Source organism: Coregonus clupeaformis, unplaced genomic scaffold, assembly GCF_020615455.1.
Source record: "Coregonus clupeaformis isolate EN_2021a unplaced genomic scaffold, ASM2061545v1 scaf0537, whole genome shotgun sequence".
NCBI lineage: Eukaryota > Metazoa > Chordata > Actinopteri > Salmoniformes > Salmonidae > Coregonus > Coregonus clupeaformis.
Genome location: NW_025533992.1, coordinates 117,545 through 143,688, shown reverse-complemented (window position 1 = coordinate 143,688; position 26,144 = coordinate 117,545). Strand labels below are relative to the sequence as shown.

The 26,144-nt window shown below is 49.6% G+C and overlaps 1 pseudogene; it reads right to left on the bottom strand.

Annotated features, from left to right (window-relative positions):
- Positions 1-26,144, bottom strand: part of LOC123485028 — a 207,751-nt pseudogene that overhangs the window by 64,277 nt on the left and 117,330 nt on the right.

The following is a 26,144-nucleotide window of genomic DNA, read 5'->3' as shown; positions in this document are numbered from 1 at the left end:
ACTCACCCAGAGCTCTCTGTTGCCCATTTCTGCATGCCTGTATGTTTTCCACAGGTAGCACCTCATGCCCAGCATAAGGCGCTGGTAGATTCAGGCGCAGCTGGGAATTTTATTGATAAAAAGTTTTGTTTAGCGTTAGGGATTCCCCTCATTCCTGTTGATGTTCCTTTTCCCGTTCACGCCCTAGATAGTCGTCCGTTGGAGTACGGGCTTGATCAGGAGGTCACGGCGCCACTTAGGATGTGTGCGCAGGGGGATCATCAGGAGATGATTCAGCTGTTCCTGATTGACTCTCCTGCGTATCCGGTGGTGCTGGGCATGCCCTGGTTGAGTACCCATAACCCAGTGATTTCGTGGCAGGAGAGGGCTCTGATGGAGTGGTCTGCTCAGTGTGTGGGTAGATGTTTGGGCGTTTCCGTGGGGGCTACCTCGGTGGAGAGTCCAAACCAGGTGCCCGCATTGCACATTCCACCTGAGTATGGGGATTTGGCTATCGCGCGTTTAGTAAGGCGAGGGCGACGCGGTTGCCACCCCATAGGCAGGGGGATTGTGCGATAAACCTTCAGGCAGGAGCTGCGCTCCCACGGAGTCATGTGTATCCTCTGTCTCAGGAGGAGAAGAAAGCTATGGAGATTTACATAGACGAATCGCTGAGACAAGGATACATACGGCCGTCCACTTCCCCGCGTCCTCGAGTTTCTTTTTCGTGAAGAAGAAGGATGGTGGTTTGCGTCCGTGCATCGATTACCGTGGTCTCAATCAGATTACGGTGAAGTATAGTTATCCACTCCCGCTGATTGCGACCATGACTGAGTCGTTGCATGGGGGCGCGTTTCTTCACGAAATTAGATCTCAGGAGCGCGCACAACTTGGTGCGCATCAAGAAGGATGATGAATGGAAAACAGCCTTTAGTACCACCTCGGGCCATTACGAGTATCTAGTCATGCCATACGGGTTGATGAATGCTCCGTCGGTTTTCCAATCATTTGTGGATGAGATCTTCAGGGACATGCAGGGACAGGGAGTCGTTGTGTACATAGATGACATTCTCGTGTACTCACCTACCCATGTCGAGCATGTGGCCCTGGTGCGCAGAGTGTTGCGGAGGCTGGTGGAGCACGACCTGTATGTGAAGGCAGAGAAGTGTCTGTTTTTCCAGGAGTCGATCTCCTTTTGGGGGTATCAGTTGTCAGCGTCAGGGGTGAAGATGGAGGTAGACCGAGCGTCGGCCGTGCGTAATTGGCAAACACCAACCACTGTGAAAGAGGTGCAGCAGTTTTTGGGGGTTTGCGAATTACTACCGGAGGTTTATCCGGGGTTTTGGGCAAGTGGCAGCTCCCATCACGTCTCTCTTGAAGGGGGTCCGGTGCGTCTGCAGTGGTCAGTCGAGGCGGACAGGGCGTTTGGGAGGCTGAAGGACCTGTTTACCTCGGCTCGGTGCTGGCGCATCCGGATCCCTCTTTACCATTTCAGGTAGAGGTGGACGCGTCTGAGGCCGGTATTGGCGCCAGTGCTTTCACAACGGTCAGGCGCGCCACCTAAACTCCGCCCCTGTGCCTTCTATTCCAAGAAGCTCAGCCCGGCGGGAGCGAAATTATGACATAGGGGACAGGGAGCTGTTAGCTGTGGTACAGGCCCTTAAGGTGTGGAGGCACTGGCTTGAGGGGGCTCAACACCCTTTCCTCATTTTGACGGACCACCGTAACCTGGAGTACATCCGGGCAGCGAGGAGGCTGAACCCTCGGCAGGCTAGATGGAGTATGTTTTTGACCCGTTTCTCTTTTAAGATCACCTACATCCCTGGGTCACAAAACGGGAAGGCAGATGCGCTGTCTCGGCTGTATGACGGGGAGGAGAGGTTCGTGGAGCCCACTCCCATACTGCCGGAGTCGTGTCTAGTGGCACCGGTGGTGTGGGAGCTCGATTCTGAGCTCGAGCGGGCATTACGCACCGACCCTAGTCCACCACAATGCCCGGAGGGTCGGAAGTATGTTCCGCTCGAGTGTCGGGATCGATTGATCTATTGGGCTCACACGTCACCCTCCTCTGGACACCCGGGTATCGGCCGGACAGTGCACTGTCTTAGTGCCAAATATTGGTGGCCCACGTTGGCCAGGGATGTGAGGGTTTATGTTTCCTCCTGCTCGGTGTGCGCCCAGTGTAAGGCGCCTAGACATCTGCCTAGGGGTAAGTTACTGCCCCTGCCCGTTCCACAACGACCATGGTCCCACCTCTCGGTGGATTTTATAACTGACCTTCCCCTCTCCCAAGGGAATACTACCATCCTGGTCGTTGTGGACCGGTTCTCTAAGGCCTGTCGTTTGCTCCCCATGCCGGGTCTTCCTACGGCCCTGCAAACTGCCGAGGCACTGTTTACCCATGTGTTCCGGCACTCACGGGGTGCCCGAGGACATTGTGGCTGATCGGGGTCCCCAATTCACCTCCAGGGTCTGGAGAGCGTTTATGGAGCGGTTGGGGGTCTCGGTGAGCCTCACCTCGGGCTACCACCCGGAGAGCAATGGGCAGGTGGAACGCGTAAACCAGGATGTGGGTAGGTTTCTCAGAACATACTGCCGGGACCGGCCGGAGGAGTGGTCAAGGTACGTTCCCTGGGCCGAGATGGCCCAGAATTCCCTACGCCATTCCTCCACGAACCTAACCCCATTTCAATGTGTGTTAGGTTACCAGCGGTTCTGGCACCCTGGCAGCAGAGCCAGATCGAGGCTCCTGCGGTGGATGAGTGGCGCGGCGCTCGGAGGAAACTTGGAACGCTGCACACGTCCACCTGCAGCGGGCCCTCCGAGCGTCAGAAGGCGAGCGCTGATCTCCACCGCAGTGAGGCACCGGTGTACGCACCTGGTGATCGAGTCTGGCTCTCTACCAGAAACCTGCCCCTCCGCCTGCCCTGTCGGAAACTGGGTCGACGGTTTGTAGGGCCATTTAAAGTCCTGAGGAGGTTGAACGAGGTTTGTTATAGATTACAGCTTCCTGTGGAGTATAAGTGTATTAACCCCTCGTTCCATGTGTCCCTTCTCAGGCCGGGTGGTAGTGGGCCCACTCCAAGAAGATGAGATCTTGGAGACTCCTCCGCCCCGTTGGACATCGAGGGGCACCGGCGTACTCCGTGAGATCCATCTTGGGATTCGAGACGTCGGATGGGGGTCTCCAGTATCTAGTGGAGTGGGAGGGGTACGGTCCGGAGGAGCGGTGCTGGGTGCCGAGGAGAGACGTGTTGGACCCGTCGCTCCTGACGGAGTTCCATCGAAGGCATCCGACGCGCCCTGCGCCGCGTCCCCCTGGCCGTCCCCGAGGCCGGGTCGAGCGCGCGTCTGGAGCCGCGCGTCAAGGGGGGGTACTGTCACGGTTTCGGCGAGGCTGCCTCTCCTCCTTGTTCGGGCAGGCTTCGGCGCTCGTCGTCTCCGAATTCTAGCTGCCACCGATAGATGTTTCATGTTCGTTTGCTTTTGTCTGTTTGTGTCACACCTGTTTCTGTTTTACGTAATTAGTGTCCTATAAGTTTCTCGTTGTGTTTGTCATGTGTTGTGTATGATTGTTTTTCGTCAGTGTTGTGTTTGCTCGGTTGAGCATATTTTCTCCACTGCGCTGGAGCACAGTTGCACTTGTTCGTGCACCACTTCGTTTGTCGCACCTGTTTGTGCGCATTTGCCTTTCGCCTTGTGCGTAGTTTAGCTGTTTGGGCTTAGTTGTCCTGTTGCCTGTGTTGGGCCAGAAATACAGCATTTGGAACCTACAGTCGGCGTCCTGCATTTGATTTCCTACACTACACCTACACACGCCCTGACAGTTATAATGTGTTACCATGGAGAACTTGATGTGTTGTAATGTGTTATAATGTTTTATAATGTGTTATAATGTGTTACCATGGAGAACTTGATGTGTTGTAATGTGTTATAATGTGTTATAATGTGTTACCATGGAGAACTTGATGTGTTGTAATGTGTTATAATGTGTTATAATGTGTTACCATGGAGAACTTGATGTGTTGTAATGTGTTGTAATGTGTTATAATGTGTTATAATGTGTTACCTTGGAGAACCTGACCATTTCAAAGGGATCTCTGGTGTCTTTGAGCTTCTTGGACTTCACAGAGGCACTATGGGGAGGGAACCACGGGTAAATACACACTACTGGGGGACACAGTGGTACACTATGGGGAGGAACCACGGGTAAATACACACTACTGGGGGGACAGTGGAACACTATGGGGAGGAACCACGGGTAAATACACACTACTGGGGACACAGTGGAACACTATGGGGAGGAACCACGGGTAAATACACACTACTGGGGACACAGTGGAACACTATGGGGAGGAACCACGGGTAAATACACACTACTGGGGGACACAGTGGTACACTATGGGGGAGGAACCACGGGTAAATACACACTACTGGGGGACACAGTGGAACACTATGGGGAGGAACCACGGGTAAATACACACTACTGGGGGACAGTGGAACACTATGGGGAGGAACCACGGGTAAATACACACTACTGGGGGACACAGTGGAACACTATGGGGGAGGAACCACGGGTAAATACACACTACTGGGGGGGACAGTGGAACACTATGGGGAGGAACCACGGGTAAATACACACTACTGGGGGACACAGTGGAACACTATGGGGAGGAACCACGGGTAAATACACACTACTGGGGGACACAGTGGTACACTATGGGGAGGAACCACGGGTAAATACACACTACTGGGGGACACAGTGGAACACTATGGGGAGGAACCACGGGTAAATACACACTACTGGGGGACACAGTGGAACACTATGGGGAGGAACCACGGGTAAATACACACTACTGGGGGACACAGTGGTACACTATGGGGAGGAACCACGGGTAAATACACACTACTGGGGGACACAGTGGAACACTATGGGGAGGAACCACGGGTAAATACACACTACTGGGGGACACAGTGGAACACTATGGGGAGGAACCACGGGTAAATACACACTACTGGGGGACACAGTGGTACACTATGGGGAGGAACCACGGGTAAATACACACTACTGGGGACACAGTGGAACACTATGGGGAGGAACCACGGGTAAATACACACTACTGGGGGGACAGTGGAACACTATGGGGAGGAACCACGGGTAAATACACACTACTGGGGACACAGTGGAACACTATGGGGAGGAACCACGGGTAAATACACACTACTGGGGGACACAGTGGAACACTATGGGGAGGAACCACGGGTAAATACACACTACTGGGGACACAGTGGTACACTATGGGGAGGAACCACGGGTAAATACACACTACTGGGGGACACAGTGGTACACTATGGGGAGGAACCACGGGTAAATACACACTACTGGGGGACACAGTGGTACACTATGGGGAGGAACCATGGGTAAATACACACTACTGGGGACACAGTGGAACACTATGGGGAGGAACCACGGGTAAATACACACTACTGGGGGACACAGTGGAACACTATGGGGAGGAACCACGGGTAAATACACACTACTGGGGGACACAGTGGAACACTATGGGGAGGAACCACGGGTAAATACACACTACTGGGGGGACACAGTGGAACACTATGGGGAGGAACCACGGGTAAATACACACTACTGGGGGACACAGTGGAACACTATGGGGAGGAACCACTGGGTAAATACACACTACTGGGGGACACAGTGGAACACTATGGGGAGGAACCACGGGTAAATACACACTACTGGGGGACACAGTGGAACACTATGGGGAGGAACCACGGGTAAATACACACTACTGGGGGACACAGTGGAACACTATGGGGAGGAACCACGGGTAAATACACACTACTGGGGGACACAGTGGAACACTATGGGGGAGGAACCACGGGTAAATACACACTACTGGGGGACACAGTGGTACACTATGGGGAGGAACCACGGGTAAATACACACTACTGGGGGACACAGTGGTACACTATGGGGAGGAACCACGGGTAAATACACACTACTGGGGGACACAGTGGAACACTATGGGGAGGAACCACGGGTAAATACACACTACTGGGGGACACAGTGGTACACTATGGGGAGGAACCACGGGTAAATACACACTACTGGGGGACACAGTGGAACACTATGGGGAGGAACCACGGGTAAATACACACTACTGGGGGACACAGTGGAACACTATGGGGAGGAACCACGGGTAAATACACACTACTGGGGGACACAGTGGAACACTATGGGGGAGGAACCACGGGTAAATACACACTACTGGGGACACAGTGGAACACTATGGGGAGGAACCACGGGTAAATACACACTACTGGGGGACACAGTGGAACACTATGGGGAGGAACCACGGGTAAATACACACTACTGGGGGACACAGTGGAACACTATGGGGAGGAACCACGGGTAAATACACACTACTGGGGGACACAGTGGAACACTATGGGGAGGAACCACGGGTAAATACACACTACTGGGGGACACAGTGGAACACTATGGGGAGGAACCACGGGTAAATACACACTACTGGGGGACACAGTGGAACACTATGGGGAGGAACCACGGGTAAATACACACTACTGGGGGACACAGTGGAACACTATGGGGAGGAACCACGGGTAAATACACACTACTGGGGGACACAGTGGAACACTATGGGGAGGAACCACGGGTAAATACACACTACTGGGGGACACAGTGGAACACTATGGGGAGGAACCACGGGTAAATACACACTACTGGGGGACACAGTGGAACACTATGGGGAGGAACCACGGGTAAATACACACTACTGGGGGACACAGTGGAACACTATGGGGAGGAACCACGGGTAAATACACACTACTGGGGGCACAGTGGAACACTATGGGGAGGAACCACGGGTAAATACACACTACTGGGGACACAGTGGAACACTATGGGGAGGAACCACGGGTAAATACACACTACTGGGGGACACAGTGGAACACTATGGGGAGGAACCACGGGTAAATACACACTACTGGGGACACAGTGGAACACTATGGGGAGGAACCACGGGTAAATACACACTACTGGGGGACACAGTGGAACACTATGGGGAGGAACCACGGGTAAATACACACTACTGGGGGACACAGTGGAACACTATGGGGAGGAACCACGGGTAAATACACACTACTGGGGGACACAGTGGAACACTATGGGGAGGAACCACGGGTAAATACACACTACTGGGGACACAGTGGAACACTATGGGGAGGAACCACGGGTAAATACACACTACTGGGGGACACAGTGGAACACTATGGGGAGGAACCACGGGTAAATACACACTACTGGGGGACACAGTGGAACACTATGGGGAGGAACCACGGGTAAATACACACTACTGGGGGACACAGTGGAACACTATGGGGAGGAACCACGGGTAAATACACACTACTGGGGGACACAGTGGAACACTATGGGGAGGAACCACGGGTAAATACACACTACTGGGGGACACAGTGGAACACTATGGGGAGGAACCACGGGTAAATACACACTACTGGGGGACACAGTGGAACACTATGGGGAGGAACCACGGGTAAATACACACTACTGGGGACACAGTGGAACACTATGGGGAGGAACCACGGGTAAATACACACTACTGGGGACACAGTGGAACACTATGGGGAGGAACCACGGGTAAATACACACTACTGGGGGACACAGTGGAACACTATGGGGAGGAACCACGGGTAAATACACACTACTGGGGGACACAGTGGAACACTATGGGGAGGAACCACGGGTAAATACACACTACTGGGGGACACAGTGGAACACTATGGGGAGGAACCACGGGTAAATACACACTACTGGGGGACACAGTGGAACACTATGGGGAGGAACCACGGGTAAATACACACTACTGGGGGGACACGTGGAACACTATGGGGAGGAACCACGGGTAAATACACACTACTGGGGGACACAGTGGAACACTATGGGGAGGAACCACGGGTAAATACACACTACTGGGGGACACAGTGGAACACTATGGGGAGGAACCACGGGTAAATACACACTACTGGGGGACACAGTGGAACACTATGGGAGGAACCACGGGTAAATACACACTACTGGGGGACACAGTGGAACACTATGGGGAGGAACCACGGGTAAATACACACTACTGGGGGACACAGTGGAACACTATGGGGAGGAACCACGGGTAAATACACACTACTGGGGGACACAGTGGAACACTATGGGGAGGAACCACGGGTAAATACACACTACTGGGGGACACAGTGGAACACTATGGGGAGGAACCACGGGTAAATACACACTACTGGGGACACAGTGGAACACTATGGGGAGGAACCACGGGTAAATACACACTACTGGGGGACACAGTGGAACACTATGGGGAGGAACCACGGGTAAATACACACTACTGGGGACACAGTGGAACACTATGGGGAGGAACCACGGGTAAATACACACTACTGGGGGGACACAGTGGAACACTATGGGGAGGAACCACGGGTAAATACACACTACTGGGGGACACAGTGGAACACTATGGGAGGAACCACGGGTAAATACACACTACTGGGGGACACAGTGGAACACTATGGGGAGGAACCACGGGTAAATACACACTACTGGGGGACACAGTGGAACACTATGGGGAGGAACCACGGGTAAATACACACTACTGGGGGACACAGTGGAACACTATGGGGAGGAACCACGGGTAAATACACACTACTGGGGACACAGTGGAACACTATGGGGAGGAACCACGGGTAAATACACACTACTGGGGGACACAGTGGAACACTATGGGGAGGAACCACGGGTAAATACACACTACTGGGGGACACAGTGGAACACTATGGGGAGGAACCACGGGTAAATACACACTACTGGGGGACACAGTGGAACACTATGGGGAGGAACCACGGGTAAATACACACTACTGGGGGACACAGTGGAACACTATGGGGAGGAACCACGGGTAAATACACACTACTGGGGACACAGTGGTACACTATGGGGAGGAACCACGGGTAAATACACACTACTGGGGGACACAGTGGAACACTATGGGGAGGAACCACGGGTAAATACACACTACTGGGGGACACAGTGGAACACTATGGGGAGGAACCACGGGTAAATACACACTACTGGGGGGACACAGTGGAACACTATGGGGAGGAACCACGGGTAAATACACACTACTGGGGGACACAGTGGAACACTATGGGGAGGAACCACGGGTAAATACACACTACTGGGGACACAGTGGTACACTATGGGGAGGAACCACGGGTAAATACACACTACTGGGGGACACAGTGGAACACTATGGGGAGGAACCACGGGTAAATACACACTACTGGGGGACACAGTGGAACACTATGGGGGAGGAACCACGGGTAAATACACACTACTGGGGGGAAGTGGAACACTATGGGGAGGAACCACGGGTAAATACACACTACTGGGGGACACAGTGGTACACTATGGGGAGGAACCACGGGTAAATACACACTACTGGGGGACACAGTGGAACACTATGGGGAGGAACCACGGGTAAATACACACTACTGGGGGGGACAGTGGAACACTATGGGGAGGAACCACGGGTAAATACACACTACTGGGGGACACAGTGGTACACTATGGGGAGGAACCACGGGTAAATACACACTACTGGGGGACACAGTGGAACACTATGGGGAGGAACCACGGGTAAATACACACTACTGGGGGACACAGTGGAACACTATGGGGAGGAACCACGGGTAAATACACACTACTGGGGGACACAGTGGTACACTATGGGGAGGAACCACGGGTAAATACACACTACTGGGGGACACAGTGGTACACTATGGGGAGGAACCACGGGTAAATACACACTACTGGGGGACACAGTGGTACACTATGGGGAGGAACCACGGGTAAATACACACTACTGGGGGACACAGTGGAACACTATGGGGAGGAACCACGGGTAAATACACACTACTGGGGGACACAGTGGAACACTATGGGGAGGAACCACGGGTAAATACACACTACTGGGGGGGACAGTGGTACACTATGGGGAGGAACCACGGGTAAATACACACTACTGGGGGACACAGTGGAACACTATGGGGAGGAACCACGGGTAAATACACACTACTGGGGGACACAGTGGTACACTATGGGGAGGAACCACGGGTAAATACACACTACTGGGGGACACAGTGGAAGGTGTGAGAGTGGTGGTGTGTGGTGTGAGTGGTGTGAGTGGTGTGAGTGGTGTGTGATATGTGTGATGTGTGTGTGTGATGTGTGATGTGTGTGTTTGATGTGTGATGTGTGTGTTTGATGTGTGTGTGTGTGTGATGTGTGTGTGTGTGTGTGTGTGTGTGTGTGTGTGTGATATGTGTACGTGTGATGTGTGTGGTGTGTGTGTGTGATGTGTGTGTGTGATGTTTGTGTGTGTGTGTGTGTGTGTGTGTGTGTGTGTGTGTGTGTGTGTGTGTGAGTGGTGTGAGTGGTGTGAGAGTGGTGTGAGAGTGGTGTGTGTGTTTACCCCTTGGCAGCTGGTTTTCTGTAGTATTTCTTGGCGAACTCCACCATGTCGTACTGCGTGTCCTGGAGAACGCTCTCGTCCATCTCTAGAAACTCATCAAACCCCTCCTAAACCACAACAACAGCTTAGAGAGAGAGAGAGTGTGTACAGTAGTACAGTGTGTGTGTGTGTGTGTGTGTGTGTCTGTATGTGTGTGTGTGTGTGTGTGTGTGTGTCTGTATGTGTGTGTGTGTGTGTGTGTGTGTGTGTCTGTGTCTGTGTGTGTGTGTGTACCTCCAGAGTGGGGTCTATCTCGTGAGCGGCCGCGCTGGACGCCACGGCCACAGCCATAGCTGATGTCACGGCAACACGCCCTGCTCCTACTTTAAGCGCCGCCCTGCGGTCGGCCGGGAGGGACAGGAAATCAGGAGCAGCGACGGGACGGACACAATCTGACGGGAACGCCCCTGCACGACCACACACCGCTCCAAACTTCCAACCTGGTAGAACAACAGACAGGGGAAGACACACACACAGAGGAGAGAGAGAGATGAGGTGAAGGAAGAGGACAGAGAGAGACGAGGTGAAGGAAGAGGAGAGAGAGATGAGGTGAAGGAAGAGGAGAGAGAGATGAGGTGAAGGAAGAGGAGAGAGAGAGATGAGGTGAAGGAAGAGGAGAGAGAGAGAGATGAGGTGAATGAAGAGGAGAGAGAGATGAGGTGAAGGAAGAGGAGAGAGAGAGGAGGTGAAGGAAGAGGAGAGAGAGAGATGAGGTGAAGGAAGAGGAGAGAGAGAGATGAGGTGAAGGAAGAGGAGAGAGAGAGATGAGGTGAAAGAAGAGAAGAGAGAGATGAGGTGAAGGAAGAGGAGAGAGAGATGAGGTGAAGGAAGAGAAGGGAAAGAGATGAGGTGAAGGAAGAGGACAGAGAGATGAGGTGAAGGAAGAGGAGAGAGAGAGGATGTGAAGGAAGAAGAGAGAGAGAGGAGGTGAAGGAAGAGGAGAGAGAGAGATGAGGTGAAGGAAGAGGAGAGAGAGATTAGGTGAAGGAAGAGGAGAGCGAGAGATGAGGTGAAGGAAGAGGAGAGAGAGATGAGGTGAAGGAAGAGGAGAGAGAGATGAGGTGAAGGAAGAGGAGAGAGAGATGAGGTGAAGGAAGAGGAGAGAGAGATGAGGTGAAGGAAGAGGAGAGAGAGAGGAGGTGAAGGAAGAGGAGAGAGAGAGATGAGGTGAAGGAAGAGGAGAGAGAGAGAGATGAGGTGAAGGAAGAGGAGAGAGAGAGAGATGAGGTGAAGGAAGAGGAGAGAGAGATGAGGTGAAGGAAGAGGAGATAGAGATGAGCTGAAGGAAGAGGAGAGAGAGAGAGATGAGGTGAAGGAAGAGGAGAGAGAAAGAGATGAGGTGAAGGAGGAGAGGGGACGTCTCACCAAAGTCTGACGTGTCTCTATTAATCTCCTCCAGAAACACCACCTTCTTCCTCACAACAGCGCCATAGCTGTACCCTGTACCACACACGCACGCACACACACACACACACGCTTATAGTTAGAGGACGTACAGTTGAAGTTGGAAGTTTACATGCACTAGGTTGGAGTCATTAAAACTAGTATTTCAACCACTCCACAAATGTCTTGTTAACAAACTATAGTTGTGGCAAGTCGGTTAGGACATCTACTTTGTGCATGACACAAGTCATTTTTCCAACAATTGTTTACAGACAGATTATTTCACTTATAATTCACTGTATCACAATTCCAGTGGGTCAGAAGTTACACTAAGTTGACTGTGCCTTTAAACAGCTTGGAAAATTCCAGAAAACGATTTCCTGGCTTTAGAAGCTTCTGATAGGCTAATTGACATAATTTGAGTCAATTGGAGGTGTACCTGTGGATGTATTTCAAGGCCTACCTTCAAACTCCGTGCATCTTTGCTTGACATCATGGAAAAATCAAAAGAAATCAGCCAAGACCTCAGAAAAAAATGGTAGACCTCCACAAGTCTGCTTCATCACACGCCTGAAGGTACCACGTTCATCTGTACAAACAATCGTACGCAAGTATAACCACCATGGGACCACGCAGCCGTCATAACGCTCAGGAAGGAGACGCGTTCTGTCTCCTAGAGGTGGACATACTTTGGTGCGAAAAGTGCAAATTAATCCCAGAACAACAGCAAAGGACCTTGTGAAGATGCTGGAGGAAACAGGTACAAAAGTATCTATATCCACAGTAAAACAAGTCCTATATCGACATAACCTGAAAGGCCGCTCAGCAAGGAAGAAGCCACTGAACCAAAACCGCCATTAAAAAAGCCAGACTACGGTTTGCAACTGCACATGGGGACAAAGATTGTATTTTTTGGAGAAATGTCCTCTGGTCTGATGAAACAAACATATAACTGTTTGGCCATAATGACCATCGTTATGTTTGGAGGAAAAAGGGGGTGAGGCTTGCAAGCCGAAGAACACCATCCCAACCGTGAAGCACGGGGGTGGCAGCATCATGCTGTGGGGGTGCTTTGCTGCAGGAGGGACTGGTGCACTTCACAAAATAGATGGCATCATGAGGAAGGAAAATTATGTGGATATATTGAAGCAACATCTCAAGACATCAGTCAGGAAGTTAAAGCTTGTTATCAAATGGGTCTTCCAAATGGACAATGACCCCAAGCATACTTCCAAAGTTGTGGCAAAATGGCTTAAGGACAACAAAGTCAAGGTATTGGAGTTGCCATCACAAAGTCCTGACCTCAATCCTATAGAAAATGTGTGGGCAGAACTGAAAAAGCGTGTTCGAGCAAGGAGGCCTACAAACCTGACTCAGTTACACCAGCTCTGTCAGGAGGAATGGGCCAAAATTCACCCAATTCATTGTGGGAAGCTTGTGGAAGGCTACCTGAAACGTTTGACCCAAGTTAAAAAATTTAAAGGCAATGCTACCAAATACTAATTGAGTGTATGTAAACTTCTGACCCACTGGGAATGTGATGAAATAAATAAAACCTGAAATAAATCATTCTCTCTACTATTATTCTGACATTTCACATTCTTAAAATAAAGTGGTGATCCTAACTGACCTAAAACAGGGAATTTTTACTTGGATTAAAATGTCAGGAATTGTGGTAAAAACTGAGTTTAAATGTATTTGGCTAAGGGGTATGTAAACCTCCGACTTCAACTGTACGCGTTGGGCTGTGATGTCATCAGTGGGCATAGGGGGGCGGGGCTCACCCTTTTGCAGTCCGTTCATGACCTGCAACCTGATGATGTCACCTTTATGGAGAGTGAGCAGAGAACGCTCGTCTGTCACAAAGTTACGCTCTGCTACCACATACTCAGAGTCCTGGAAGAGGGAGAGGGGAGAGGGGGGAGGGGGAGAGGGGAGAGAGGGGGGGGGGGGAGAGAGGGAAGAGAGAGGGGGGAGAGGGTGAGGGGGAGGGTGGAGGGAAGAGAGGGGGAGGGGAGAGAGGGGGGAGAGAGGGAGAGAGGGGAGAGAGGGAGAGAGGGGGAGGGGAAGAGAGAGGGAGAGAGGGGAGGGGGAGGGAAGAGAGGGGGAGGGGAGAGAGGGGGGAGAGAGGGAGAGAGGGGGAGAGAGGGAGAGAGGGGGAGGGGGAAGAGAGAGGGAGGGGGAGGGGAGGGAAGAGAGGGGGAGGGGAGAGAGAGGGGGAGGGGAGAGAGGGGGGAGGGGAGAGAGGGGGATGGGAGAGAGGGAGAGAGGGGGGAGAGAGGGAGAGAGGGAGAGAGGGGGAGAGAGGGAGAGAGAGGGGAGGGGAGAGAGGGGGAGGTCATTTGTATTTCTGGTAACAAAATAACAAATCAACCTATCAGAGATCTTAAACGGTAGAGCCACATCCAATTGCAATTGTTCAACTACTTACACCTCGCCACCAGATGGAGATTTTGAAAACCTCCAACAGGTTATGGTTGTTCAGCTTGGTCGGTAACAAGTGATGTTTATCCTTGACTCGGCAACTAACACAAGACAAATCTCAGAAGGCCAAATAATGACCAACCAAATCTCAGAAGGCCAAATAATGACCAACCAAATCTCAGAAGGCCAAATAATGACCAACCAAATTCAATGTTGTTGCCTCTATCCCTTCGACAGTAATAAAGCTGTAGGACCATTGTACAATATGTACGTTTACAGTGGGGAAAAAGTATTTAGTCAGCCACCAATTGTGCAAGTTCTCCCACTTAAAAATATGAGAGAGGCCTGTAATTTTCATCATAGGTACACGTCAACTATGACAGACAAAATTGAGAAAAAATAATCCAGAAAATCACATTGTAGGATTTTTAATGAATTTATTTGCAAATTATGGTGGAAAATAAGTATTTGGTCACCTACAAACAAGCAAGATTTCTGGCTCTCACAGACCTGTAACTTCTTCTTTAAGAGGCTCCTCTGTCCTCCACTCGTTACCTGTATTAATGGCACCTGTTTGAACTTGTTATCAGTATAAAAGACACCTGTCCACAACCTCAAACAGTCACACTCCAAACTCCACTATGGCCAAGACCAAAGAGCTGTCAAAGGACACCAGAAACAAAATTGTAGACCTGCACCAGGCTGGGAAGACTGAATCTGCAATAGGTAATCAGCTTGGTTTGAAGAAATCAACTGTGGGATCAATTATTAGGAAATGGAAGACATACAAGACCACTGATAATCTCCCTCGATCTGGGGCTCCACGCAAGATCTCACCCCGTGGGGTCAAAATGATCACAAGAACGGTGAGCAAAAATCCCAGAACCACACGGGGGACCTAGTGAATGACCTGCAGAGAGCTGGGACCAAAGTAACAAAGCCTACCATCAGTAACACACTACGCCGCCAGGGACTCAAATCCTGCAGTGCCAGACGTGTCCCCCTGCTTAAGCCAGTACATGTCCAGGCCCGTCCTGAAGTTTGCTAGAGTGCATTTGGATGATCCAGAAGAGGATTGGGAGAATGTCATATGGTCAGATGAAACCAAAATAGAACTTTTTGGTAAAAACTCAACTCGTCGTGTTTGGAGGACAAAGAATGCTGAGTTGCATCCAAAGAACACCATACCTACTGTGAAGCATGGGGGTGGAAACAACATGCTTTGGGGCTGATTTTCTGCAAAGGGACCAGGACGACTGATCCGTGTAAAGGAAAGAATGAATGGGGCCATGTATCGTGAGATTTTGAGTGAAAACCTCCTTCCATCAGCAAGGGCATTGAAGATGAAACGTGGCTGGGTCTTTCAGCATGACAATGATCCCAAACACACCGCCCGGGCAATGAAGAAGTGGCTTCGTAAGAAGCATTTCAAGGTCCTGGAGTGGCCTAGCCAGTCTCCAGATCTCAACCCCATAGAAAATCTTTGGCGGGAGTTGAAAGTCCGTGTTGCCCAGCGACAGCCCCGAAACATCACTGCTCTAGAGGAGATCTGCATGGAGGAATGGGCCAAAATACCAGCAACAGTGTGTGAAAACCTTGTGAAGACTTACAGAAAACGTTTGACCTGTGTCATTGCCAACAAAGGGTATATAACAAAGTATTGAGAAACTTTTGTTATTGACCAAATACTTATTTTCCACCATAATTTGCAAATAAATTCATTAAAAATCCTACAATGTGATTTTCTGGAAAAAAAATTCTCATTTTGTCTGTCATAGTTGATGTGTACCTATGATGAAAATTACAGGCCTCTCTCATCTTTTTAAGTGGGAGAACTTGCACAATTGGTGGCTGACTAAATACTTTTTTCCCCCCACTGTATATTCATACATTGTCAAATAAACTATCGATTCCCCACGAAACTGGGACAGCAATCAGGCGTTGGTTCGTCCCTCTCCACCAGGTCCACGGGGGTCGAACTGCCGGGAGAGCGCGTCAGGCTTGGTTTTCTTCAACCCCGGACGGTGTGAGATGGTGAACCGGAACCTGGTGAAGAACAACGGCCACCTGGCCTGGCGCGAGTTGAGCCTCTTGCCCCCCTGAATGTAGGCTAAGTTCTTGTGGTCAGTCCATACGACGAATAGATGGCCCCCTCTAGCCACCACTCCCCCAGGGCGAGCTTGACTGCTAGCAGCTCACGGTTCCCCACGTCGTAATTCCGCTCCGCCGGGGACAGCCGACAGGAGAAAAACGCGAAGGGGTGAGTCTTACCATCCGTGATGAACCGCTGGGACAGGATTGCTCCCACTGCAATCTCTGAAATATCCACCTCCACAATGAACGGCAGGGATGGATCAGGATGCCCTAGGACCGGGGCCGATGTAAAGCGCTGCTTCAGCGCATCGAATCCCCGCTCGTCTGGGTGAGGGTGGTCAGGGGGACGGTCAGGGGGGCGGTCAGGGGGGGCGATGAACCCCAGGAAGGAGACTGTCTCTGTGTGGAACACGCACATCTCCGCCTTGACGTAGAGCTGGGGACGGAGAAGGCGTTGGAGGACCTGCCGAACGTGCTGCTGGTGTTCACTCATGTCCTTACAAAATATCAGGATGTCAGCCAAATACACAAAGACGCTGTAGTCGAGGAGGTCCCGGAGCACGTCACTGACCAACGCCTGGAACACCGCAGGCGCGTTGGCTAGACCGAATGGCATGACTTGGTACTCGTAATGCCCACTGGGTCTTCCACTCTTCCCCCTCCCGAATCCTCGAAAGGTTGGTGAAGATCCGGGCTTCCAGCAACGACTCGAATGCCGTCGTCATCAGGGGGAGTGGGTAGCGGTTCTTAACCGTGATGTCGTTGAGCGCCCGGTAATCAATGCACAGCCGTTGCCCACCGTCCTTTGTCCCCACGAAGAAGAAGCCCGCCGCCCGCGGGTGAGGTAGATGGGCGGATGTGACCCTCGACGAGTGCCTCGTCGATATACTCCCTCATGGCCAGCGTCTCCGGCCGGGACAAGGAAAACAATTGCCCTCGTGTGGGCATGGCGCCCGGCAGGAGATCGATAGCTCCGTCGAATGGCCTGTGAGGAGGTAGGCATCTAGCACTTCTCTTACTAAACACCTCCCCCAGATCCCAATACTCCCGGGGAACGCCTGCCAGGTCTGGGCCGGTGGCGGAGTCTGTAGCCGCCGTCCTCCCGGTGGCAACCGCCGCTAGGGCGGTAGGCGGTTCGGAGTGCGGGACCTGGGGAAGAGGTGAGGACTGGTAGGTGGTTTGGGACGGTGGTTTGGGTTGATAAGAAGTCAGTGGAGACCGAAACAGGATGGGGGCGGAGCCTCCCTCCAGGATGAGCCGCCCCATGGACCAGTCTATCTGGGGTTTCTGGGCGACCAGCCAGGGGGTGTCTGAGGACGAGGGGACACTCCAGAGAGTCCACAATGAAAAACTGGATATCCTCCCATAGCCCCCCTGCCACCCGGGCACGCACGGGGAAAGTGCGCCGGGTGATGAAGCCCGACCCCCAACGGCCTGCCGTCCAGGTCCATGACCGGAACTGTCTCGGAGAGGGAGAGTAGCGGGAACGCTCCACCCTTGGGCCAGCCCCGCGTCCATCAGGTTTCCTTCGGCCACAGAATCCACCAGTGCATGTGCCCGACACGCAGCGTGGGCCCACTGAACCCTGACGGGGAGAAAAGTCCCTGGTGTTGGGGTTTCGGTTCCGGCTCGCTAGTACCCCTCCCGATACTTGCGAGCCCTCCCATTTCCCGGCTTTCTCCGGGCATGAGTCGAAGTGGTGACCTGCCTGGCCACAGTGCAGGCAACGTCCCTGGGGCAGACGCCTCGGCCTCTCCATCCTGGACAAGCACGCCGCCCCCCAGCTGCATAGCCTCCTCCTGAGGCGTCTTCTCCCTGAATCGGCGGAAAGCCTCCGGGCTGATAGGGGACGCGGAGGCGCGCCTTGCGTCATCCCTCTCTCGTGCGCCCTCTCACGACGCCGATTGTCTACCCGCACCGAGAGGTCGACGAGGCCGTCCAGTCGCTCAGGCAGCTCCCTGAAGGAGAGGTCGACCTTCATCCCCCTTCGATAACGCCGTAAAGGGACGACCAGGCGGCCTCCTCCCATCCTGCCTCTCGAGCCCGGGTCCGGAACTCCACGGAGTAGTCCGCCACCGAACGAACGAACAAAATAGTAACCACAAATTAAATAATGAAGAAACAGGGAGAACACTTCTCGAGTACCTGTCCATACCGATCAGACACTGATTAGTACTGCTGAGCATTGAGAAACTAGCAGAGAAAACTGAGCAAGGGAACACAGGGAAGCGAGGGCATAAATACACAGGTGAACAGGTAGACACAGGTGCCACCAATAGGATCATGATTAGTCCAGACTGTGAGTGAGAAGGTGCCTAAGGTTGTCGGAGGAGGATACCTAGTGGATCGTTCCGGAACTGCGACCCCCTCCTGTAACAGGCCTACATTTAGGTGTACAGGTCCCTGTGATACAGTCTATGTAAATAGCCTATGTAATATGGTTATGAGGCAATAGCAGTGTGTCTAACCCTAACCCTAACCCATTTAGGTATACACGTCCCTGTGATACAGTCCATGTAAATAGCCTATGTAATATGGTTATGAGGCAATAGCAGTGTGTCTAACCCTAACCCTAACCCATTTAGGTATACACGTCCCTGTGATACAGTCCATGTAAATAGCCTATGTAATATGGTTATGAGGCAATAGCAGTGTGTCTAACCCTAACCCTAACCCATTTAGGTGTACAGGTCCCTGTGATATAGTCCATGTAAATAGCCTATGTAATATGGTTATGAGGCAATAGCAGTGTGTTGTGGTGCATAAGGCTGAAGAAAGAAGTAGCTCCTTATTCAATACGTTCTTCATCTTCATTTCCAAGCTGTTGGCTGCGCTTCCCTTCTCAACACACTCACACGAATAAATGTAACTCTACGTTTCAAAGAAATACAAATATTATCTGGAAACTTGTACCAATGTGGTCACCTAGGCTTTCTACCCAGTGAAGCTGTTTAGCAGTCAGTCAAACACTTGATTACCAGAACGTGGCGTTAACCCTAACCCTAACCTTAAACCAGAACATGGCGTTAACCCTAACCCTAACCTTAAACCAGAACGTTTGCGTTAGACTTCTGTTAAACCAGTTGGAATTAATGCCTGAACTTTAACCCTATCCCAAACCTTAGCCCTTACCTTAAACCAGTCGGAATTAATGCCTGAACTTAACCTTTAACCCTATCCCAAACCTTAGCCCTCACCTTAAACCAGTCAGAATTAATGCCTGAACTTAATCTTTAACCCTATCCCAAACCTTAGCCCTTACCTTAAACCAGTCGGAATTAATGCCTGAACTTAACCTTTAACCCTATCCCAAACCTTATCCCTTACCTTAAACCAGTCGGAATTAATGCCTGAACATAACCTTTAACCCTATCCCAAACCTTAGCCCTTACCTTAAACCAGTCGGAATTAATGCCTGAACTTAACCTTTAACCCTATCCCAAACCTTAGCCCTTACCTTAAACCAGTTGGAATTAATGCCTGAACTTAACCTTTAACCCTATCCCAAACCTTAGCCCTTACCTTAAACCAGTCGGAATTAATGCCTGAACTTAACCTTTAACCCTATCCCAAACCTTAGCCCTTACCTTAAACCAGTTGGAATTAATGCCTAAACTTAACTGTGAAAAATGGACGTTTGTCCATGTTACGTCTAATAATGAAGTCAGACTGTGATATCTTGTTGATGTGTGTGCAGAATATGTGTGTTAGTAGAGCATGGTCCTCTGTAGTTCAGTTAGTAGAGCATGATCCTCTGTAGTTCAGTTGGTAGAACATGGTCCTCTGTAGTTCAGTTAGTAGAGCATGGTCCTCTGTAGTTAGTAGAACATGGTCTTCTGTAGTTCAGTTAGTAGAGCATAGTCCTCTGTAGTTAGTAGAACATGGTCCTCTGTAGTTCAGTTAGTAGAACATGGTCCTCTGTAGTTCAGTTAGTAGAACATGGTCCTCTGTAGTTCAGTTAGTAGAACATGGTCCTCTGTAGTTCAGTTAGTAGAGCATGGTCCTCTGTAGTTAGTAGAGCATGGTCCTCTGTAGTTCAGTTAGTAGAACATGGTCCTCTGTAGTTAGTAGAGCATGGTCCTCTGTAGTTCAGTTAGTAGAACATGGTCCTCTGTAGTTCAGTTAGTAGAACATGGTCCTCTGTAGTTTAGTTAGTAGAACATGGTCCTCTGTAGTTCAGTTAGTAGAGCATGGTCCTCTGTAGTTCAGTTAGTAGAACATGGTCCTCTGTAGTTCAGTTAGTAGAGCATGGTCCTCTGTAGTTCAGTTAGTAGAGCATGGTCCTCTGTAGTTAGTAGAACATGGTCCTCTGTAGTTAGTAGAGCATGGTCCTCTGTAGTTCAGTTAGTAGAGCATGGTCCTCTGTAGTTAGTAGAGCATGGTCCTCTGTAGTTCAGTTAGTAGAGCATGGTCCTCTGTAGTTCAGTTAGTAGAGCATAGTCCTCTGTAGTTCAGTTAGTAGAACATGGTCCTCTGTAGTTAGTAGAGCATGGTCCTCTGTAGTTCAGTTAGTAGAGCATGGTCCTCTGTAGTTCAGTTAGTAGAACATGGTCCTCTGTAGTTCAGTTAGTAGAACATGGTCCTCTGTAGTTCTGTTAGTAGAGCATGGTCCTCTGTAGTTCAGTTAGTAGAGCATGGTCCTCTGTAGTTCAGTTAGTAGAACATGGTCCTCTGTAGTTCAGTTAGTAGAACATGGTCCTCTGTAGTTCAGTTAGTAGAGCATGGTCCTCTGTAGTTAGTAGAGCATGGTCCTCTGTAGTTCAGTTAGTAGAGCATGGTCCTCTGTAGTTCAGTTAGTAGAGCATGGTCCTCTGTAGTTCAGTTAGTAGAACATGGTCCTCTGTAGTTCAGTTAGTAGAGCATGGTCCTGTGTATTTCAGTTAGTAGAGCATGGTCCTCTGTAGTTCAGTTAGTAGAGCATGGTCCTCTGTAGTTCAGTTAGTAGAGCATGGTCCCCTGTAGTTCAGTTAGTAGAGCATGGTCCTCTGTAGTTCAGTTAGTAGAGCATGGTCCTCTGTAGTTAGTAGAACATGGTCCTCTGTAGTTCAGTTAGTAGAGCATGGTCCCCTGTAGTTCAGTTAGTAGAGCATGGTCCTCTGTAGTTCTGTTAGTAGAGCATGGTCCTCTGTAGTTAGTAGAACATGGTCCTCTGTAGTTCAGTTAGTAGAGCATAGTCCTCTGTAGTTAGTAGAACATGGTCCTCTGTAGTTAGTAGAGCATGGTCCTCTGTAGTTCAGTTAGTAGAGCATGGTCCTCTGTAGTTCAGTTAGTAGAACATGGTCCTCTGTAGTTCAGTTAGTAGAGCATGGTCCTCTGTAGTTCAGTTAGTAGAGCATGGTCCTCTGTAGTTCAGTTAGTAGAACATGGTCCTCTGTAGTTCAGTTAGTAGAGCATGGTCCTCTGTAGTTCAGTTAGTAGAGCATGGTCCTCTGTAGTTAGTAGAGCATGGTCCTCTGTAGTTCAGTTAGTAGAACATGGTCCTCTGTAGTTCTGTTAGTAGAACATGGTCCTCTGTAGTTCAGCTAGTAGAGCATGGTCCTCTGTAGTTCAGTTAGTAGAACATGGTCCTCTGTAGTTCAGTTAGTAGAGCATGGTCCTCTGTAGTTCAGTTAGTAGAGCATGGTCCTCTGTAGTTCAGTTAGTAAAGCATGGTCCTCTGTAGTTCAGTTAGTAGAGCATGGTCCTCTGTAGTTAGTAGAGCATGGTCCTCTGTAGTTCAGTTAGTAGAACATGGTCCTCTGTAGTTCAGTTAGTAGAGCATGGTCCTCTGTAGTTCAGTTAGTAGAACATGGTCCTCTGTAGTTCAGTTAGTAAAGCATGGTCCTCTGTAGTTCAGTTAGTAGAGCATGGTCCTCTGTAGTTAGTAGAGCATGGTCCTCTGTAGTTAGTAGAACATGGTCCTCTGTAGTTCAGTTAGTAGAGCATGGTCCTCTGTAGTTCAGTTAGTAGAGCATGGTCCTCTGTAGTTAGTAGAGCATGGTCCTCTGTAGTTCAGTTAGTAGAACATGGTCCTCTGTAGTTTAGTTAGTAGAACATGGTCCTCTGTAGTTCAGTTAGTAGAGCATGGTCCTCTGTAGTTCAGTTAGTAGAACATGGTCGTCTGTAGTTCAGTTAGTAGAGCATGGTCCTCTGTAGTTCAGTTAGTAGAGCATGGTCCTCTGTAGTTAGTAGAACATGGTCCTCTGTAGTTAGTAGAGCATGGTCCTCTGTAGTTCAGTTAGTAGAGCATGGTCCTCTGTAGTTCAGTTAGTAGAGCATGGTCCTCTGTAGTTATTAGAGCATGGTCCTCTGTAGTTCAGTTAGTAGAGCATGGTCTTCTGTAGTTCAGTTAGTAGAACATGGTCCTCTGTAGTTCAGTTAGTAGAGCATGGTCCTCTGTAGTTCAGTTAGTAGAGCATAGTCCTCTGTAGTTCTGTTAGTAGAGCATGGTCCTCTGTAGTTAGTAGAGCATGGTCCTCTGTAGTTCAGTTAGTAGAACATGGTCCTCTGTAGTTCAGTTAGTAGAGCATGGTCCTCTGTAGTTCAGTTAGTAGAGCATGGTCTTCTGTAGTTCAGTTAGTAGAACATGGTCCTCTGTAGTTTAGTTAGTAGAGCATGGTCCCCTGTAGTTCAGTTAGTAGAGCATAGTCCTCTGTAGTTCTGTTAGTAGAGCATGGTCCTCTGTAGTTAGTAGAACATGGTCCTCTGTAGTTCAGTTAGTAGAGCATGGTCCTCTGTAATTAGTAGAACATTGTCCTCTGTAGTTAGTAGAGCATGGTCCTCTGTAGTTCAGTTAGTAGAACATGGTCCTCTGTAGTTCAGTTAGTAGAGCATGGTCCTCTGTAGTTCAGTTAGTAGAGCATGGTCCTCTGTAGTTCTGTTAGTAGAGCATGGTCCTCTGTAGTTAGTAGAACATGGTCCTCTGTAGTTCAGTTAGTAGAGCATGGTCCTCTGTAGTTTAGTTAGTAGAGCATGGTCCTCTGTAGTTCAGTTAGTAGAACATGGTCCTCTGTAGTTCAGTTAGTGGAACATGGTCCTCTGTAGTTCAGTTAGTAGAACATGGTCCTCTATAGTTCAGTTAGTAGAACATGGTCCTCTATAGTTCAGTTAGTAGAGCATGGTCCTCTGTAGTTCAGTTAGTAGAACATGGTCCTCTATAGTTCAGTTAGTAGAGCATGGTCCTCTGTAGTTCAGTTAGTAGAACATGGTCCTCTATAGTTCAGTTAGTAGAGCATGGTCCTCTGTAGTTCAGTTAGTAGAGCATGGTCCTCTGTAGTTAGTAGAGCATGGTCCTCTGTAGTTCAGTTAGTAGAACATGGTCCTCTATAGTTCAGTTAGTAGAGCATGGTCCTCTGTAGTTCAGTTAGTAGAACATGGTCCTCTATAGTTCAGTTAGTAGAACATGGTCCTCTGTAGTTCAGTTAGTAGAGCATGGTCCTCTGTAGTTCAGTTAGTAGAACATGGTCCTCTGTAGTTAGTAGAACATGGTCCTCTGTAGTTAGTAGAGCATGGTCCTCTGTAGTTCAGTTAGTAGAGCATGGTCCTCTGTAGTTCAGTTAGTAGAGCATGGTCCTCTGTACTTCAGTTAGTAGAACATGGTCCTCTGTAGTTCAGTTAGTAGAGCATGGTCCTCTGTAGTTCAGTTAGTAGAACATGGTCCTCTGTAGTTCAGTTAGTAGAACATGGTCCTCTGTAGTTAGTAGAGCATGGTCCTCTGTAGTTCAGTTAGTAGAACATGGTCCTCTGTAGTTAGTAGAGCATGGTCCTCTGTAGTTCAGTTAGTAGAACATGGTCCTCTGTAGTTAGTAGAGCATGGTCCTCTGTAGTTCAGTTAGTAGAGCATGGTCCTCTGTAGTTCAGTTAGTAGAACATGGTCCTCTGTAGTTCAGTTAGTAGAACATGGTCCTCTGTAGTTAGTAGAACATGGTCCTCTGTAGTTCAGTTAGTAGAACATGGTCCTCTGTAGTTCAGTTAGTAGAACATGGTCCTCTGTAGTTCAGTTGGTAGAACATGGTGCTCTGTAGTTCAGTTAGTAGAACATGGTCCTCTGTAGTTCAGTTGGTAGAACATGGTCCTCTGTAGTTCAGTTAGTAGAACATGGACCTCTGTAGTTCAGTTAGTAGAGCATGGTCCTCTGTAGTTCAGTTAGTAGAACATGGTCCTCTGTAGTTAGTAGAACATGGTCCTCTGTAGTTCAGTTAGTAGAGCATGGTCCTCTGTAGTTCAGTTGGTAGAGCATGGTCCTCTGTAGTTCAGTTAGTAGAGCATGGTCCTCTGTAGTTCAGTTAGTAGAACATGGTCCTCTGTAGTTCAGTTAGTAGAGCATGGTCCTCTGTAGTTCAGTTAGTAGAGCATGGTCCTCTGTAGTTAGTAGAGCATGGTCCTCTGTAGTTCAGTTAGTAGAGCATGGTCCTCTGTAGTTAGTAGAACATGGTCCTCTGTAGTTCAGTTAGTAGAACATGGTCCTCTGTAGTTCAGTTAGTAGAACATGGTCCTCTGTAGTTCAGTTAGTAGAGCATGGTCCTCTGTAGTTCAGTTAGTAGAGCATGGTCCTCTGTAGTTCAGTTAGTAGAGCATGGTCCTCTGTAGTTAGTTAGTAGAACATGGTCCTCTGTAGTTCAGTTAGTAGAACATGGTCCTCTGTAGTTCAGTTAGTAGAGCATGGTCCTCTGTAGTTAGTAGAACATGGTCCTCTGTAGTTAGTAGAGCATGGTCCTCTGTAGTTAGTAGAGCATGGTCCTCTGTAGTTAGTAGAGCATGGTCCTCTGTAGTTCAGTTAGTAGAGCATGGTCCTCTGTAGTTAGTAGAGCATGGTCCTCTGTAGTTCAGTTAGTAGAGCATGGTCCTCTGTAGTTAGTAGAACATGGTCCTCTGTAGTTCAGTTAGTAGAACATGGTCCTCTGTAGTTCAGTTAGTAGAACATGGTCCTCTGTAGTTCAGTTAGTAGAGCATGGTCCTCTGTAGTTCAGTTAGTAGAGCATGGTCCTCTGTAGTTCAGTTAGTAGAGCATGGTCCTCTGTAGTTAGTTAGTAGAACATGGTCCTCTGTAGTTCAGTTAGTAGAACATGGTCCTCTGTAGTTCAGTTAGTAGAGCATGGTCCTCTGTAGTTAGTAGAACATGGTCCTCTGTAGTTAGTAGAGCATGGTCCTCTGTTGTTCAGTTAGTAGAACATGGTCCTCTGTAGTTCAGTTAGTAGAACATGGTCCTCTGTAGTTAGTAGAGCATGGTCCTCTGTAGTTCAGTTAGTAGAACATGGTCCTCTGTAGTTAGTAGAGCATGGTCCTCTGTAGTTCAGTTAGTAGAGCATGGTCCTCTGTAGTTCAGTTAGTAGAACATGGTCCTCTGTAGTTAGTAGAACATGGTCCTCTGTTGTTCAGTTAGTAGAACATGGTCCTCTGTAGTTCAGTTAGTAGAGCATGGTCCTCTGTAGTTAGTAGAACATGGTCCTCTGTAGTTAGTAGAGCATGGTCCTCTGTAGTTCAGTTAGTAGAACATGGTCCTCTGTAGCTCAGTTAGTAGAACATGGTCCTCTGTAGTTAGTAGAGCATGGTCCTCTGTAGTTCAGTTAGTAGAACATGGTCCTCTGTAGTTAGTAGAGCATGGTCCTCTGTAGTTCAGTTAGTAGAGCATGGTCCTCTGTAGTTCAGTTAGTA